Raw genomic sequence first — 19480 nt, forward strand, 5'->3', positions numbered from 1 at the left:
TTTGATCGTTTTGCAGTGCGTGCTCGTTACGACGTACACTTTTGACAGCCAAAACTACCTCTGTTCCTTATCGTATCGTTTTCACTGGCATCGGTTTACGAGCCGCGGTGGGTATCGCCGACCGTATTTCACACATGTTCCCGCCCATATTATGTCGACACGATGTGCACAACGATTCAAGGGAAATATTTATGCGCCATTCGCGGTTGCCGCCATGGTTCATCGGCGATTCAGCACCCGTACATCATTGCCTTCGACCGTCTGACATTTCAATATCACCGACTGCAACCGGACGCGCGTTTCCTAACAACAATTCGGACGGACTTGGATATTTATTTATTTGTCAAAAAGTATTTTTACAAACAATCTCAATTTGCCTTCTTAATGCTATACAAGTGTACGTTATATAGTTTTGCTTTCAAAAAAAAAAGTTCACTCCGATGTCTAACGCTTTAGTAACCACTTATACATTTTGGATATTATCTTGATATATTTAAAACAATATTTGATTAAATAAAATACTTAGGCATTGCTTAAGTACAACCATTAAGCGATCAGTAAGGTATTTAAATACTTATAGAAATATATAATAATTACAATTACTAATGTACTATAATAATAAGAATACCATGAGTTCAATTTAATAATTTGAAAAAAAAAATGTAAATATATTCATATTATACGGCTTTCTTTGTATTCATTTTTTTGGGATTGAAATTACAAAATTCATAACTTATTAACTACGGCTATGTACATATTTTTTTGATTAAAATTTATTTTTGGTTGAAATAAAAATACCTGGAAACAGTCACCGTATTTTCAAAACCTAACAAGTTTTCAAATAAAATGAAAAACAATCATCAATATTTTAAATGTTTTTTTTCCGTACCAAAATAGGTATGTTTATTAATATTTCCTAGTTGAAAATATTCTGTCTTAAATTTTACTAGTTTTCTGTTTTTTTTTCTGTTATTTTCTCAAAAACTTTTTGAAACACTTCAGTAATGAATTGTACCATCAAAGTCAAATTTTTAATATATCTAGGGACTATACAAAACTTTCAAAGTAATCAATTTACCACAAAAGAAACTTAACCTAATCAGTACCTTCTTCGTTGTTTTCGCAATCTTGTTATTTAACCTGTAATTGTTTTGAACAGGGTTTTTTTCTTTTATCATAAAATTACAGCCTGTAGCTTCGTAGTTATAATATTTAACAGTGTTGTTTCCTATTGAGTACAAAAACAACTATCCGTCATGCCTAATAATACACTTTGATCTTACCTTAAAATAAAAACAATATCTTGATTTAGTGTGATGTGTTATTATTGAAACAGCAACATAGATTAAGTAAATGAAAATTTAAGGAGCCATGCGTTGACCCGCATAACTGTATCTCGCAACGTTGTCAAAACAGTTTTTTCATAATTTCCCTCTCTATAAAATCTGTATCGTACCGATTATACGTAACCAAATGCATTCTATTTTTTGGAGATAGGAATACCTTTGGGTGTAAGTAAATTTACATTATACATCATTCGTATTAACTATTTATATTTATATATATATATATCAAAAAAAATATGATCAATGTGCAGGAATGTAAGAGATATTAATTTTATATTTGATATCGGAATTGCGAAAATGCTATTATAATTGAGCTAGATATTTTAGTTTTGGAGTTATGGTGCTTTTAAGTTTTTTTTTCCATATACGACTCTACGATAAAAATCATGTCTACGATATCAAACAATATAATCAATAAAATTTTAAAATTATTATAAAATTTAAATTATTTAAATTTAATTTTGTTTTGAGTGAAATTTTCATATATTGTGTGAAATACGGTTATTATGTGTTTATATTGTTTAGCCTTATTAAAATCTTGAACTTTAGGTGATATACACTTTGTAACTAACTGCAAATTCGTTTTATTAATTACTTTATAAGCATACTTGAAATAGTATGGTTTAAAATTATAATAATTTTTTTAATGATATCTCTATTGAATAATATAGATAATATACATAAAAATAAACCATTCAAACAAAAATGCTAAATAATACGAAATAATAATTATTTATTTGGTTTATAAAACAGTTCAAGATACGAGTACATATAAAGATGGGTTTTCTTTATTAACATTCATCATAGGGAAACAATCTATAACTTATATTTGATGAATTTTATCAACGTGGATATTGTATTTCTTTATTCTTCTTAAATATAGTGATATTGTAGCGTTTTGAATAGTATTGTTGTTTTTGTATTTAATTTCTCTAAACTTATCGTAATGATATACGTGAGTGGAATATAATATGATTCACTGTGCGGAAATTTCAACCGTAATCATTTTAAACAACAATCTAATTATTTGATTACAATATTTAAATTACAATAAATATTGTTATAAATTAATATAAATTAAATAAATACAATATTTATGACATATTTAAATTTAATGAATAATTACTAAGTTAAACATACTATAAATGTGTTTGAAACATTAAATCGGGGACTGGAACTGTTTGAATTTCTCTTTATCGGTTTTGATAACATTTCTCAGAAACTAAAATAACTGTTTCATTCTTTGTTAAAAATAATAAAGGTACTGATTCCTTTTATCAGTAAAATATAATTTCTGATCTAGTATATATACTATAAAACACCATCGTCCATCCGTTAAAGTGAATTATAATAATATTACGATAATGGTAAACGAAAAATTATTTTACAATATATTGCTATTGACCAACTTAACCTCTTTTGAAGTATTCTATATATTACAGCAAATATTAATTACAGTATATTATAATAACAAGATGGTATACAGTACTATTATAAAATCGAAAATTACAGTCAACAAGATATTATTTTCGATTAACGAAACGATTTGTTTATGCATCGTTTACCATAATAATATACTAGCCGAAAGTGTTTATTTTATTATTATCATCGCATTATTTCGAAGATTATACAATATTGATTTAAATTATGGTGTATTGGTGTATGTTGGGAAATACATTTCCAAACAATACTATTTTGTGGTAAATATGCATGTAGAAAATACTTGAAAACTATAATACTTTTAAATTATTTATCTATCGAGAAAGCGAATTTTTTAAAGTTTTTTTTTAAAAACAGTGTTGCGCAAAGATAACTAAAAATTTATCTGGATAAAAAAATATAACATTTTTTTATTTTATTAATTAAAACGTTAATTCAACCATTATCTGTATTATTTAATTCACTTTCTTAGGAATCAAATATTGTAAGAGTCACTAGAAAATGTAAATTGCGTAGTTTTTATTATATATGTAAACAATTCTTGAAATACTTATAGTATATAATATATATAAGTATAATGACACTTATAGGCATAATTTAAATAATATTACTAAATATATATTGTAGTAACACAACTTTTAAAATAATAGTAATTAATTATAAAGTTAATAAATTAATAATATTAATAAAGTTTTCATTAATTTTAAATTTTTATTATTTTTTAACTTTCAAGTTAATTTTTTAATTTTTTTGACTAAATATACCCGTATTTTTTCATCTAGATAAATTACGATCGTTAACGTTCGTTTAAGAATTTGTCTTAGATAATTCATCAAAGCACTAATTTTGTTTATTATTGTTTATCTAGATAAGATAAAGGTTAATAAATTAATTATCTAAAAAAGGTAATATTAACTAATGAGTTTTGTTAAATAAAATCATTTTACTTTGGAATCTGAAAGAACCCTTATAATTTCAATATTCTCATTTGATTTAGGTATTTAATTTATCAATATGAAGGTTTCGGTTTCGGTTCTTACAATTCAAAACAATTTAGTTGCAGAACCCATTCTTCTCGGTTCGGTTTCTGTCCCTGCATTAAAAAGCTATATTTTTAATTTTTTTTTTTTATCGCATTATTATATATATTAATCAATGGCTTGTATTTAATTCTTAGGGTTATCCGTTAATAACACCTAGTCGCTCACACCAAGCAATAACAGTTACAACGAGTATATTATAATTTCAATTCACGTAAATACAATATGAAAAATAGCTATTATTTGTGCTTCTTATATGAACGTGAAGCCGCGTACGCACCAACATTCGATCTACGACCGCTTCGAATATTATTATTTTAACGACCAATTACTTAATACGGTACACATACACACATACGGCACCGCACATGTATATTAAGTATTCAAACCCATTATGATCTCGCGGGCGAATCACGCGCGAACCGTGTACACATATAATGCGATACACTTTTTTTTTTTTTCTATTTGAAATGAAAAGACAATCTATACATACATATTTATACAATAAGTCATTGTAATAACAATACACATATAATATGAACATAACATGAGTCACTTGATAGGGGAAGTCACCCACTGGTAATACCTCATGTAAAATTGTATAGATTAATTACTTTTCTAGTTGTAGTATAAAATGATTATATAGTTCTGTTATTTTGTCAGAGTTAATAGGTCGCAATTCTAATTTATTTTCAGTCTGCGTGGAGGCTGATCAGGAATAAAATTTGTGGACATTTTTTGAATTAAGGGATTAATATTCATTGGTAGTTGTATGTAGTAGGATTTATAATGGCGTTTTGAAAGTTCATTTACTGTTTCTATTTGTAAGTCATTATGTAAAGCTTGATTTGTTATATACCAGGATACACCAGTGATGGTCCGAAGGGTTATATTTTGAAATGACTGAATAGGGCAAATGTTTGAAGGTTTGTCTGCCCCCCAAATTTGGATACCATAGGACCATAACGCGGTACACTTGTGAAAAAATCTTTGCCGGAAACACGTGCGTTGGACCGCGAGAAGTTTACGGGTTGGCGTCGCGGCAACATCATCTCCGTGCACGGAGGATTACTTTCACCAAGTGTGCCCGCTGCGCCAAAATATCGTTATTCAGTCACCACCGGAATCGCCCAGGTCGTCGTTTGATTCTACTTGTTTACCGGATTTTGCTTGGCGGGTGGTGGTGGTTAAACACGATACTGGTCAGGGTTTACTAAACTACCATGCGAATAGCTCGTTATACGTATATACGTAATACGTACAAGTCTGTGTGCCAAGAGAGCAAAGACGACGAAGATTGCTCCATAGCGCGCCTGTGTTTGCGTGTCTGAGATCAATAATTACGACGACATCACACCCCGTTTTAAGTACTCCTGGCAATAATACGCGTTCTTATATAAATGCGCGCTTTCGGACCAAAAAAAGAGACGATACATCATTCGCCGAACAATCTTATCGAATGTTCGTGGACAACTGCTTTCCGGGGGGAACGGGCGTGCCTGTGAAACACGAAAAACGCATGCACGCGGTATGACTTTGCCTCTCGGATTACGTGCTCGGGGCCCGCTCACCCGTTACGTCGACACATCCGGCAGGTAACATGTCGCTAACGTTTTCCGTCTCAAAATAACCCTCTCCCGTACTACGGTACCATTCACTGTTTTTGGGTTCAGTCGAGATGGCGTGAATTCCTTCATACACCATTCACCAATCATGTGCACGATTCAGAAACGATAACGATCGATCCGATTTATCGATCGTTCTTACCGGTAGATTTGATCGATTCCGTTAGAAACTCGACAGACTTTGAAGTACACCAAAAAACGCACCTAAGTACGGACTCGACTTATTTTGATGCGTACAGTATACACTGTACCGGTGGTGCCGAACCATATGCTTAGGTCAGGCCGATCTATGGTTTACACTTGCGTTCGAATGTGAACTATCAAAAATTAAAACACGCAATAAAATATTTTGCGGAACTGTACGGTACGGTGTCTGTCGGTACGTGTCTGACTAATATGAATCATGTTTAATACTTGTAATTCTAGAGCGTAAATTATTTTTCTATGTAAATTAAAAATGTAGGCTTGTGTCTGCTGGGGTGCTCGAATCCATTGTATTTTTATTTGGCTCGAGTAAGATTTTAAAAGTTCGGTGCCACAGGGTAGTGATGCACACGGTACGCAGTTTTATATGCCGTAATATTAAGTTCAGAGTATGACTTATTTTATGCGTGTTGTTAGGGATTTGTAGAACGTAATTTATATCGGAACGAGTCGAGTGGAGCTTAATGCACTATATAAATATATAGTGGAATAATAAAAAACGTCGTGGCCAGCAACAGGGATGTAAACAAGCGCGCAAACACGAGCATTTTCTTAAACGTTGTATCTTTTTTGCGAGTACACGCGTAAAATTGAATCATAGATGAATATACGTCCATAGATGTATTTATAATAAATAAGAATATATGAAAATACGTATAAATAAGTAAAATCATGTACTTATGCGAGTGTGGGGATCTTGCGATAAGAGTATCGAAATATTTTCTAAAGCCTTAAAAAATACCGACGTCTGCTTTCACGTCTTCATATCGCATTATCGATCGAACCATTATAAGCTTAAATTGAAGTATATGATATTTACACGATAGAATTTGTTACTAAAATTCAATTTTGAGTGTGTAGCTTACACACAAAAAGTCCAGTGACTTGCATACCATTTTATACCATTTTTTTTTTATAAATAATATAGTAAGATTACATATTAAATTTAAAATTAAAATAATAACGATAAATCATTATATTGTATAAATAATAAATTAGTTAAATAATTTTAATTATATAAAAAGAATATCTTAATATTCTCATATGCCGTAAAAAACAATTTACAATAATTTATTTATTTTTTTATGTGAAAAATTTGATCTTATTCATAATGGTGTGCAATAATGAATTAGAATAATTTCATGAGATAATTTAAATGTTACGTGATACGTGTAATGATAGGGTAACTCATTAATCATTGTCGATGAAGTCTATGAAGACTATTTGTAAATTTTAATAGTAGTGATTTCTTATTATTTTTTAACCAAATACATTTAATCTTCGCAGTATATGCAGTTATCGAAAATGCAAAGATAATTTGGAAAATATTTGATTATGATGATAGAACATTAAGTGTATGGCTGGAATAAAATGTGTTTCGGCATTATAAATTGATGGATGTTTGAGGTGATTGGGAGCAAAATATTTATTCCAAGAACATACTTCAAATTAATTTTAATAACTAAATTAATTATGATAAATTTGGATGCCAACTTTAAATTATCATATAAAGTTTAAAATGTATTATATTACGTAACTATACTCAACTCAAATTAGCTCAAAATTAACTTTAAATATTTGAAAATAGACCATATCAATTTGTTATTTATTTTTTTCCTTTTTTTTTTTCATTTTTACATTTTTACATCAGTTAATATTTGTAATTTTTTTATAGAATTCACTTACTAACTTCATTAACTCATCAAAACAGCTACACTTTTTAATTATTATAAAAATTTTGTAAACATTATTCATTATAATTAACAATAAAATAATATAAGGTCATACATATCCGGTTATTTGTTGAAGATACTTCGTTAAAGTTTAGTTTATGTACTAATACAATTTTATATATAATGTTTTTGGCTCACTGTCATATTATATTTAAGTATCTTGTAAATAAAAATTTAATAATTAATTTATTATAAGTTAATTTTTAAAAATGTGCAAAACTGCTATAATTATAACAAATTCAATAATAATAATAACAATAATAATAATAATAATAATAATAGAATCACGTTTATGTTTATATGTGGTCTTTATATAGGGTAAAGCTTACTTAAAAAAAAAAAAAAATTATAATAATAATAATTAAAAAATATTAAAAAGTAAAAACAAAAAAAAACTATTACACAAAACATTTTAATATGATGAGACGTTTATCCGGCACTAATGAAAAGTTGAGGTAATTATTAGGGATATAATTTACATTTTACTCTCTACTTTTAATTAGTCCTTAATGTCTTCAATTTGTTTTACAATATCAATTTATTTTAATCAACAAAATTCCGTGAGATGTAATATGTTAATGACGGTTGCCTTACATCCCAAGAGGTTATTAAAACTTAAAGCTAACCCCATTTTCTTTATTGTTAGTTATAAGGATATTATATATTACATGACTTCGAATTTTTCAAAAAGCAAGTGTTAAAACAATTTAGCTTTTCAACGAAGTTCATAATAAAGGAAGTATTTTCCCATTGCAACGTTTAACTGAAATATTACTGTTAGATTTATGTAGGATTTGGATCAAAAATATACGTAGTTATAAACTTATTAATTTTCGTATTGCATGTAAAATGAAAACGCGTAGTATTTTAATGCAATGGATAATAAATATAAAACTTATCTGGCATACATTCGTAATTTGAAAATATAATTTTTAAACATCTATCCAATTTGTAAACATCAGACTGATAACGTTTTACTACGGATATGAATTGATTAATTTTTAAACATAATATATTTTGTCATATTATAAATCTGTAATATGTCATATCGGTACATTCGTTTAATTAGATTCCTTTACCAAACGAATTACCATTTTAATATTTATCGAAATGCAACAGCTCTTTGAACATATTTTTAATTTATTTATGCATCTGTGATTCGATAGGTCTTCGCTCAGAAGTTTTATTACCATTTGATATGCTTTTGATATCACGCAAACGGATTAAAGCTATTAATAATAATTATAAATGTCGATCAAAGGTAATATTTATATTTAAAACGATCAAAATAAGTAAATTGTATGACGTGAGCGTAATAACGTTCTCATTTGCGCCGCATATTTTTCAAGAGTCGCCGACCACGTTGCCGCATCAATTGAAAATGTACAATCATTTTAATTCTGATTTAATAACAGTGGGGTTCGTTGAAGTTGCGACACGATTTATTTCAAATGCTTCCGTTTTATAATCCGTTAACGGGAATACCCTTCGACTGCACGGTACATTTACGAATAGTAATATATTTCCGAAAGGCTAACTCAGTGGGAACGTACAGTAGAAACTCGATTATCCAAACCTACGTCATACGAACCCTCTGTTATCCGAACGTTATTTCGTTTCAATCCATGTATCCGAACGACAATACGTAAAATATCACAATGCACACGTCCAGTCGCAGCTCATTTTTAGTAGGTACGTTCATCTAAACAACGTCCACGTGCGGCTAGCTTATCAATATATGCATATTATATACTAGATATATTGTATTTGTAACAAAATAATATAACATAATATGTAATTTATAATAATAAATAAAATAAGTCAATAATGTGTGGTAATAATTCTATGTTTTTATATTTTAAATATTTTTTTAATTTCTTCTATTCGAACTCGGCGTGGTCCCAATTAATTCGGATAATCAAGGTTTTACTGAATATTATTTTCCTCGAGCTTACGAGCAATTACATATATAAAAGCACTGTGTAGGTACAATATGTCATAATATTATAAGTTATACTACATGACGTTCGTGCGGGTTTTTAACGATATTTAATTTTAACGAGATTGTGATTAACCAAATATCAACCTATGAGATTTCATGAACTGCTGTTGAATAGGATCAGCAAATCCTTAGGGTCATCCCGAACAAAATGCCTTATTTGTAGTTAAAATTCAATACGGTTATAAAATATATAAGGCGATTTGCAAACTTTTCAAGCCCACTTGACAGACCGTTGGACCAACATTAGAATTAATTTAATTGAAAACTCAATGTTAGATTTTATGTAAATTTATGTAAATCACCCCCCCCCCCCCGGGTGAACGGTAATTAATTCGTAACTAACATTTAATCCTTATATTTTTCTGTAATTAATCATGATCTTCCTTTTTGGTTACATAAACATTTTTCAGGACCGCGCATTCCGTTTGACGTCTAACGAAGACTAACATTTGTAATTTGAGTGCGCTGAGTGTATACAGTAGATTATTGGATCATGTCTAGTTTTTATTATATATGTTATGCATGGGTATAATATTAAAAAGAAACACGTATGAAGAGAGTTGATATTTAGCCACCCGTATCATTTTCTTCGCATAATGCATAATTATAATATATTTTACTATGCATAATATACTCTGTAGAATAATCATTGAATTTTTTTTTTTTTCACTTATAAATAATCTTGAGCGACAAAGCCCCCTTTATTTGCACTTTTGAATATAGTTGTAAATATTGAAAATTAAATAGGTATACAATTATATTTTATGTAACTCTGTGTATATAATATATGCTATTATTCGGTAGTGTATTATCAAATTTTTTGTGGGGTTGTTAATAGTTTTTTTAAAAATAAATGATTTTATAATATTATAAAAAATACATATTAGGTATCAATTAATAACTTATTTATTATATTATTATTATACATATAAATGCAGAGTTATTTACATCTAAATTATATAAATTAATATTCTTTTTTTCTATACCTTTGTAGCAAATAATTTGTGATTTTGAATCTTTTTTTCTTCTCGTAGATCGTGATCTGAGGAACCTACAAAAAAATAAAAAAATATGCCACTGTTATCAGTTATCACAGATATTGCCTGACTTGGAGATACGTGAAGAAAGGATAGAGTATCCTGAATAAATTATCAGATGTTCTAGCATACCACTATTATTATTTCAAAATAGGTCTCATAGGATCGTATGTTATTTGAGTTTTGTTTTTAAAAAAATGAAAAAATGTTTTTTATAAAAAATAAATAATTTACAAAATGTACAGGTATACCTAAGCATTATTTTTTGATAGATTGATACATGATAAATTATAATAATTAAATATAAACATCGACAATTATTGTTGGTACACATAATCGTGTACTTATTTCCATTACATATAACGCCTGCGGTTCATTTATTTTTGTTAAATTTAGAATTTTATACAGATTTCAGCCTCTTTAGACAAAAAGCATTAGGGTTATGGTTCAAACTTCGAAATAGAGTATAACATGTTGACATTTGTGAGAATGTCGTAAGTGAGTGAACACGGTTATGATTAGTTTTTCATTCGGTAAAGACGCAAAATATGTATGTGTCATTGAAGTACTTTATCAACTATTTATTTTTCCAAGTTAAGAACTGATCATGAAGAATATATTTTCATAGGCTTAGAATTACAAAAAAAGTATACACATGCAATACAGATAATTGTAATTATTTTTTGACTTTTTTTCTGTCCCCCGATTTATTTTATAAATAAAATTGTTATACCATCATTTAATTTAACCAATTGATCGAATTCTTCGAACACTCGGTGAATAATTTTTTATTTTTTATTGTTTATTGAAATCAATCTGTTACAGCTACTACAATTTATCAACATGTTAATTTTTTGTATTTTAATCAAATCAAGTTACATATAATTTTTTAAATAAAATCGTAAATCGAAATTGTATATTTTTAGTTTTATTATTATTAAATTTACAAGTACTATAATTTTTAAAACTTTAGTAAAAAACCTTATGAACTAAGAACAAAAACTAACAACTAATATCATTAATCATATATCATTAACACTATAAAAAATTTGAATCAGATGCGATTGTGACATAACAAACGCATTATGTTACTTTTTCGATTTTAATGGGTATTGAATTTGAATTTGATGTTTGTTAGTGAATTATATTATAGTGTATTTTAATCTGATTATTAAATATTTTATATATTCTATCGTTGTACTTGTAGTTTTCATTATAATAGCATGACATTTCGTAATAGTATTATACTAATTTCGTACAGAATACCGTTTACATCGCTTTTCCAATTAATTTTCAATGTTCATAGATGTAGCTTTTCTAAATAACCATTTTTACCCAGTTCCATTTTACAGGAATAGTTATATTTATTTTTTTTTATTGTTTGCGTATAATTTTTAATCAAAACACATTGACCCAATACTTGTACGGTATTATCATAACTCAAATGACGCATTTAATAAAACTAAAGGTATACATTTTTTTGTTATGAAAAACAAAGAAAAATTGATTATTTTATTTCACAAAACCACTACAAATTTACGGAGAAACCCCAAACAATTCATTATTATGGTATACTTTATTATACCGTTAATTAACTAATTTATTGTTACTATCCATTATTTCTTTTTCTAATTTATCGAATGTTTTTATGTAATGAGTATTTTTCTTTCCTAAGCAAAATGATTTTCCACTAATGGATATTTTATAACACAAAGCACGTATTTTACAGGTAATATTTATTTACATTTTATCAAGAAAATGAGATTATAACATTATGGATTCTGAGTCAAACAAGTAATGTATTGGTTTTATCATGATATGTGTTTGTTTTATTTCTGTCCATGTACAAAAGGTAATTTCTTAATAATTACTTGGATACTTCATTAGTTTTTCTAGTAATTGAGAAAAAAGGTAGAAAAAATTACAAATATCGAATGATTGAGAACGTTATACCTTTTTGGCTGAACGATTGAGAGCACTTAATATTAACAAAGAACTTAGCGCTGACCCAAAAAAACGATACGATTGAGAAGGAATTTATATGCAACGTTACCATAGTTCGCCATATCATTTATTTGGCTTTTGAAAAATTTAGTTTACATACAATAAATATTCTTGAAAAAAGTCATAAATTAATAATTATAATCCTATACAAATAAAAGCCTAATAATATGTAATATATAATGTGAATACAAATTAAAAATATGTAGGACTTATAAAAATATCTAATACCTGTATAGTGTTTATGTTACGGGCAATGTGAACCAAGAATATTATCTAATATCATTATGTATTTTTTCTAATAAATTTAATTCAATTATGGATTAATTATATTATTATATTGATAGAATGAAAAAAAAAATCACTATTATCATTATATCAATGCAAACTATAAGATTTTTGAAACACGCTGTATAAAAATATTTTTGCTATCTATCGTACTGTCAATTTATGAATCATATAGTTTTCCCATAGTATAGACATGTTCATATTGGAATGATGAAATTAATCATAAAAATAAAAGAAAGTCTTGATAAGATCAGTCAACAATATATAAACAATAATTGATATTTTCGACTATCCAGTCAAATGTTTGTACTTTACACGACAGTACGACACTATACTTCGTTACGATTTGTACGCGTGTTTTAAAAATGGAATATAAAATTTAAACAAAGTTGTCGAAATGAAAAAAAACTAACAATACTTTTATTAGTAAATCTAAATATTATGAGATAATTAATTATTTAAAATAACTTAAGCTAGAGAAGAAAATAAATTCAAAATTAATGAAGAAATATGACGTAATGACTGTACTCGGAGACGAAAAATTAATTATGCCAATAATTGTAGAAGGTAATTGTGTAAAATTATATGCTCATAATGAAGAGTTATTTGACATTTTACATGAAACACATTTGTCTATTGGGTACAGTGGTAGAAATCGCATGTAGTACGATATATAATAAGAAATTTAAAAATATAACCAAAGAAACAACAATGTCATATTTTAATTTTTGCGAGTCATGTGAGAGAATGGGAAGTACAGTGTAAAAAAGGATTGGTGGTCAAACCAATTATTTCTTCGGAAATTAATTCGAGGTGTCAAATATACCTTATTGATTGCAAGCGCAACCAGACGGAGATTATAAATTTATATGTGTTTACCATATCAATTGACCAAATTTATCGTACTTAGGCCTTTAAGACATAAAAGTTCCGAAATAGTTGCTAATGTTTTATTGGATATATTTACCCTTTTTGGGGCAACCGTTATATTACAAAGTGATGACGGACGCGAATTCGTTAATAAAATAATATCTGAATTCTGCACTGTGTAGAAGGATTTGAAAATAGTTCATGGTAAGACAAGACACTCTCAAAGCCAAGGTTCAGTTGAAAGAGCAAACCAAGATATAGAAAATATGCTCGCAACATGGATTCAAGATAATATAACAAAAAGAATGGTGCAATGGCTTCAATGATTCGTATAGCTTATGAAAAATCGTGCTTACCGTCAGAGTACAAAACATTCACCATATGAAGTAATGTTTGGTGCACCCCTTAAAATTGGTATAATGTATTTATTACTTCTTCCAACATGATACCAAAATTAAAAACCAAAGAAGAACTACAGGTTGCTTTGAATTCAGTACAGGTTCTTTCTAACGTTAACGAAAATAATGAAGTGATTTGTGGTATAGAAAAAGAAAATGATGAAGATCAAATAATTAAAAACAAACAATAACAAGTCAAACATAAATTAACCAAAACAGGAAAGAGTCATTAAATAATCTGAAAATTCAAGTCAAAAAAATTACGGAAGTTTCTGATGTATATAGAGCAAGGAGTAATCTCAGATGTGTTCTTGGCGTGATTATGTCAGGTAATAATAATATTAAATTATACATTTTCTCACTATTAATTAACTTTTAAAATACCTATATTTCAGTGAAATATAACTTCTATGAAATCGGTACGACCAAAGAAAACTGCAACAGCTGTACAAAAGAAGCCAATTTACGATTTGTAAAGAAAAATTTTTACTCATCAAAGATGTACTAGGTAACTAAATTCTATTTCGAGAAGCAGCCCGTTCCTTTTCTAATTTAGGAGGACAAGGATATGATTGGTGTATTTGTACTCGGGGTTGCAAAACAAATAAATGCAATTATAGAAAATCAGAAAAACTATGCTATTCCAAGTGGCATACTTCTAAATCTTGTGTAAATAAATAGTACCTAATAATACAATTATCGTTTATACTAAAATTAAAATAATAATATTGGTTATTTTTTTATCAAAATATTTGTAATATAATAAGATTAAAAAATTAAATTTATTAGATAATATATAACATAATGATATTAATATTATTATATACAATATTATATAATATATAAGGGTGGGCAACTGCCGGCCCACGGGCCGCATCTGGCCCGTGAGCCTTTTTTATCTGGCCCGTTATATATTTTAAAATTTCATCATACAATTTTAAAGTTGATCGTCTATGCTCTAACTTATCAATATAATAATTGTTATCTAGTATTAAACATCGTTAAATGTCTAAATGTCATATGAATGTATAAGTATAGCTTTCAACCATAGCTGTTACCAAACTATTTAACTATATCAGTTTCTTCGTATCATTCGGATTATGCTATCTTGTGTGTTGAATTTATTATTTCCACATATATAAATGCTAATTAAAATTCATTTTTTGAATGACCTTTTTTTTTTTTTTTATACTCTGGCCCGCTAGATTTTAATTTTCTAAAAATTGGCCCTCTAGTAACTTCGAGTTTCCGATCCCTGTTAAATATTATAATAAATCCATAATTTTTCCAAAATTTAGAATATTAAAAATGCAACTTACTTTTTATATTATGAAATATACTCGTAAACTGATTTACCTAACCTCTATCACTTAGAATCTTTTTCTCGATATTATTTTACATTAGATTTAAATTTAAGTGACTATTACAGCAATATCATACATACCTCACTGTAGCTCACCAGATCTAAAAGTTTTTCCTTTTTATTTAATTTGTAATTATCTATTTGATATAAATACTACATACGCAAAAGTTTATTATTTCATGACTCAACAATACGCAGTACAATAACATCACTGAGTTTTTTTCTCAATTTCATACACCAATGCAAATTCTTCACTCGTTATTATTTTGAATCAATTATTTGTCAATCACAGATTTTAACAGTAATGATCTTTTACAAATTATCGTTCATAATATATTGCTTTTGTTAATTTAAGAAGTCAACTTTTCTGTTTAATGCAAATACGTCTTCATAATATTACTTTATAACAAAATCTGTGTACATACTCATTTTCATATATATTGTTCATATATTTTTACTTAACAAACACTGTAAATCTTAATATTCTATTAATACAGTGTATAACATTCATTATGGTTTACGTTAATTAATTTCAGAAAACATTTTATTCATCCAACAATACACACGTATTACAATATGCATAAAAAATAATAATCATTTGGACGGCAGAGTGACCGTATGATAAATTACATTCGACTAGTAAATTATTATACCTACGTCGAATATTGACGTCCAAATAAAGTTAAATGATGAATAAATGGCATCGGATAAGTGGACAGTAATTTTCAAAAATATTATATGACGAATTTGATGATAGATCATGATAAAAATAATTTATCAAAAGCAATAACTGATAATTTGAAAAAAATATTATCAATAAACATGGTGTACCTAATATTTCTACGTAAACAAAATTAATTAAATCAATATAATAATAAATTAATTTAATGTAGAAAAACAACTATAATCCTCACAATATATATATTAAAGTTTGAAAATATCTTGTTTAGTACAAAAAAAAAAAAAAATATAATATCTGTACGTTTGATAAGAGTAGGTAATACGGCTAGTTTGTATTATGTTTCAGAAACAAAACTAATAAAAAATGGAATCGCTAGTAATAAATAATGAACAACCGAGAAAATATGTAAAATGTTCCCACTACTAAATTTATTTATTAAACGATGGTTTACCACTGAAAGTTATTAATTAAAGCAGTTGTAAGAAGACAATGGAGAAAAAATCCACAACACTAATTTAAGTAAATTTAAATAAACGAGTCGGAGTTTAGATTATTATTCTTTCTTCGCGAATATTTTCAGTAAAGATAATTTAATATGTATGACGTATTTTGCTGGGTATCATTAATAAAGATGTATGTTCACGATAGAAATTGCGTTAGATATTATTAACGGAATATTTTAAGACACGGAAAGAAACAATTTGAAAAGAAATTTTGATTCATCAAATTAAATTTCGTACAGATTTTGGATTTTAAAAGTTTTTTAGTGTTATCATCATTTAGTAGCTGAAAACTTTTTATAAATTTTTTCATTCACTTTTCTCATTAGGCAACAACAATTATCTTGTAACTGATATTTCATCACAAGTGAACATGAATATGGAATGAAAATAAATAGTTATAGATAAAAAAACATTTTTATTCACTTTTCTCATACATCAAGGTTATTAATTTACATTAAGTATCTTAATTAAATTAAAAATATTTCAGTTAAAATTGTATCGATGAAATTTCGAAAAAAAATGAATATAAATAAAACGAATATATTTTATTCTCTCTACTCTCCCTTGTCCCCAAGTAACGTGCCATTACACTTTTATAGAGTAACTGACAGGAGTAATTTCGAGGACCATTTCCTCCAAAAGCTTCAAAGAACAATTTCGCATACAAGTGGGATGCTTCCACGAGGTCGATTAAAATATTTCTTATTTGTTGTATTCAGTTTCACCGATACTTACTAATAAATTAGGTTTGAACAAGAATCTAAGAAACCTTTTTTCCATAATAGGTAACGAAATATAAATTAAACTGGTACATGAATCGGTTTTTCTTAGCTCACAATGTATCACTGTATCACTAAAACAACATTAAAATATTAAGAAGATGGATATTTATTTAGAAAATAAAAAACAATATTACTTTAGAATTATATACAATATTAGTGTACTTATAGTTATTTCAAAAAACTAATAATTATATTTTAGTATAGTTTTATACATTCATCAGGAAAAGGTTTCAGTGGCGATCAAATGATTTTGTCATGGGGGGATGTAGCTGATTTTTTAACAAACACTGTATATAAAAATCTATATTAAACATGGAAATTATATATAATGCTATTATTAATTCTTATTAATGATATTTATATTATTAAATCTATTATTTTGGTTTTTTTTTTTGCCAATTCGTCCAGTATTTCGTCTACAGTTATATTGAAAACCTCACGATGAACAACCATAGTGGTTAAACCATTGATACGACTCTAAAATAATATAATTACACAATTCATATATTAATATAATATATTATGTTAAGCATTAAGTACTAAATTTAAATTTCATTTATAATTTAACTATAAAGGGAATGAAAAAAATCTAAAAAGTTTGTTTCAATTAATATTTTAGTGTTTCATGTTTGAACTGTTAATTTTATTCGAGCCTAGAGACTGTATAATAACTAATAAGTACATTATATTTATTTTTTTAAATATAAAATAGAGGAATACCTATATTATATTATGTATAATATGGATGAATTATAAATATTTAAAAAAAAGTCATGGGGGGGGGAATCTATCCCCCTCATCACCCCCGTTTGACCACCACTGAAGGGTTTTCTTTCAAAATAATTAATTCATATATTCTGAATTGACGAATTATAAAAACCATATACCATACTTAGTCTTATGTATATCCAATTCTCTATTCAAATAAATTTAACTGGAACCATTCATATTAATTAAATTACAGCTATTGCGAATTTATGGATGAACATTTAATTTTTTACCTCTCTAATATAATTTATAACTTAATTATTTTTTGTTTTAATATTCTTAAGAAATCTTCAGGTAATTTTATAATTTTTGTCTTATTTACAACCGTGCTGTAAAAAAAAAAAATAAATAAAAAAAAATAAACACATATTAAAATTTACTATAACTGATTGAGGTATACCACAGTTATGATTTTAAAATGATTTCATGTAAAATGTTATTTCATTTTTCAGTTAATTCTTGGCTTGCGTGTCCACTAGAATTAAAAAAACATTCTGTTATAACTAATATAATTATATTGATGTAAGAAATATACGAAAAGGAAAAAACTTTCTAAAATTGTTTGAAGAGATAATTCATCACTAAATTTTATACAACTTATTGCGTTTGTTCGGAAAGTTGTTTTAAATTCAGTCTATTGATCCTGTAATAAATATAACAATAGTGGTAAGATTATTTATACTACTCTGTTTGAAAATTAAGTTTTAAATGTACACACAGTATTGTAGTAATATAAAATTATAAAACGGAAGCATATTGATCACTTGAAAAATATGACAAGTAATTATCGTATATTAGAACGCAACAAGTTTGATTTTCATGGAAACTTTATATTGTAAAAACTTTAATAACATTGTTTTAATTATTTTGTTGAATTATAAGAAAGAAAGAAAAAAAGAAAAAAAGAATAATGGCATTGAATAAACATTTGAAGTGTACTATTGCAAGCCGTTGAATTAATCGTTTCGTGTGGAAACGGGCGTCAAGGCAATGCTTTGAAATTTCAAGTACAGAGTACCTAAAAAGAGCTTGTGGTGATTAAATCAAAGAACTATAATAAAACGCACTAGCGCCTTATTGCTTCGTACTTAAGCATTTATCAGATCGATAGTGATCAATTATATAATAAATTTTATATTACCTTATATGTTAAAGACGCAAACAGACGAGATCGATGAATGAGGAAAGTTTTGAAAACGATTTATCGCCTTAATATTAACCTATGTACGGGTAAGGAGGAAAAGTGTGAACCAGTTGGTTAGTCAATGTTGCCAAATAATATGTTCTACAAACTTAGAATAACCAATTAAACAATTTACTAATTAATAAGCAAATCCTAAATCAGCTAATCGATCCCTTACAGTTCGAAAACTTTTCAATTCACTCTATTTTCCCTAA

At 27.2% G+C, this 19480-nt stretch overlaps 1 protein-coding gene across 3 annotated transcripts in view; it reads right to left on the reverse strand.

Moving 5' to 3' along the window:
* The window catches only part of LOC112692718 (acid sphingomyelinase-like phosphodiesterase 3a), a 279185-nt gene that overhangs the window by 210172 nt on the left and 49533 nt on the right, over positions 1-19480 (reverse strand). For 2 of the 3 annotated variants that reach the window (XM_025567473.1, XM_025567471.1), the window contains one exon: positions 10377-10441. The exons of the other annotated variant lie outside the window; for it this stretch is intronic. The gene's annotated coding sequence lies outside the window, so the exon portion shown is untranslated. The remainder of the gene's footprint in view (positions 1-10376; positions 10442-19480) is intronic. 3 annotated transcript variants of the gene reach the window in all.

This window comes from Sipha flava, unplaced genomic scaffold (genome assembly GCF_003268045.1).
Source record: "Sipha flava isolate LNK unplaced genomic scaffold, YSA_version1 76_pilon_pilon, whole genome shotgun sequence".
Taxonomy (NCBI): Eukaryota; Metazoa; Arthropoda; class Insecta; order Hemiptera; family Aphididae; genus Sipha; species Sipha flava.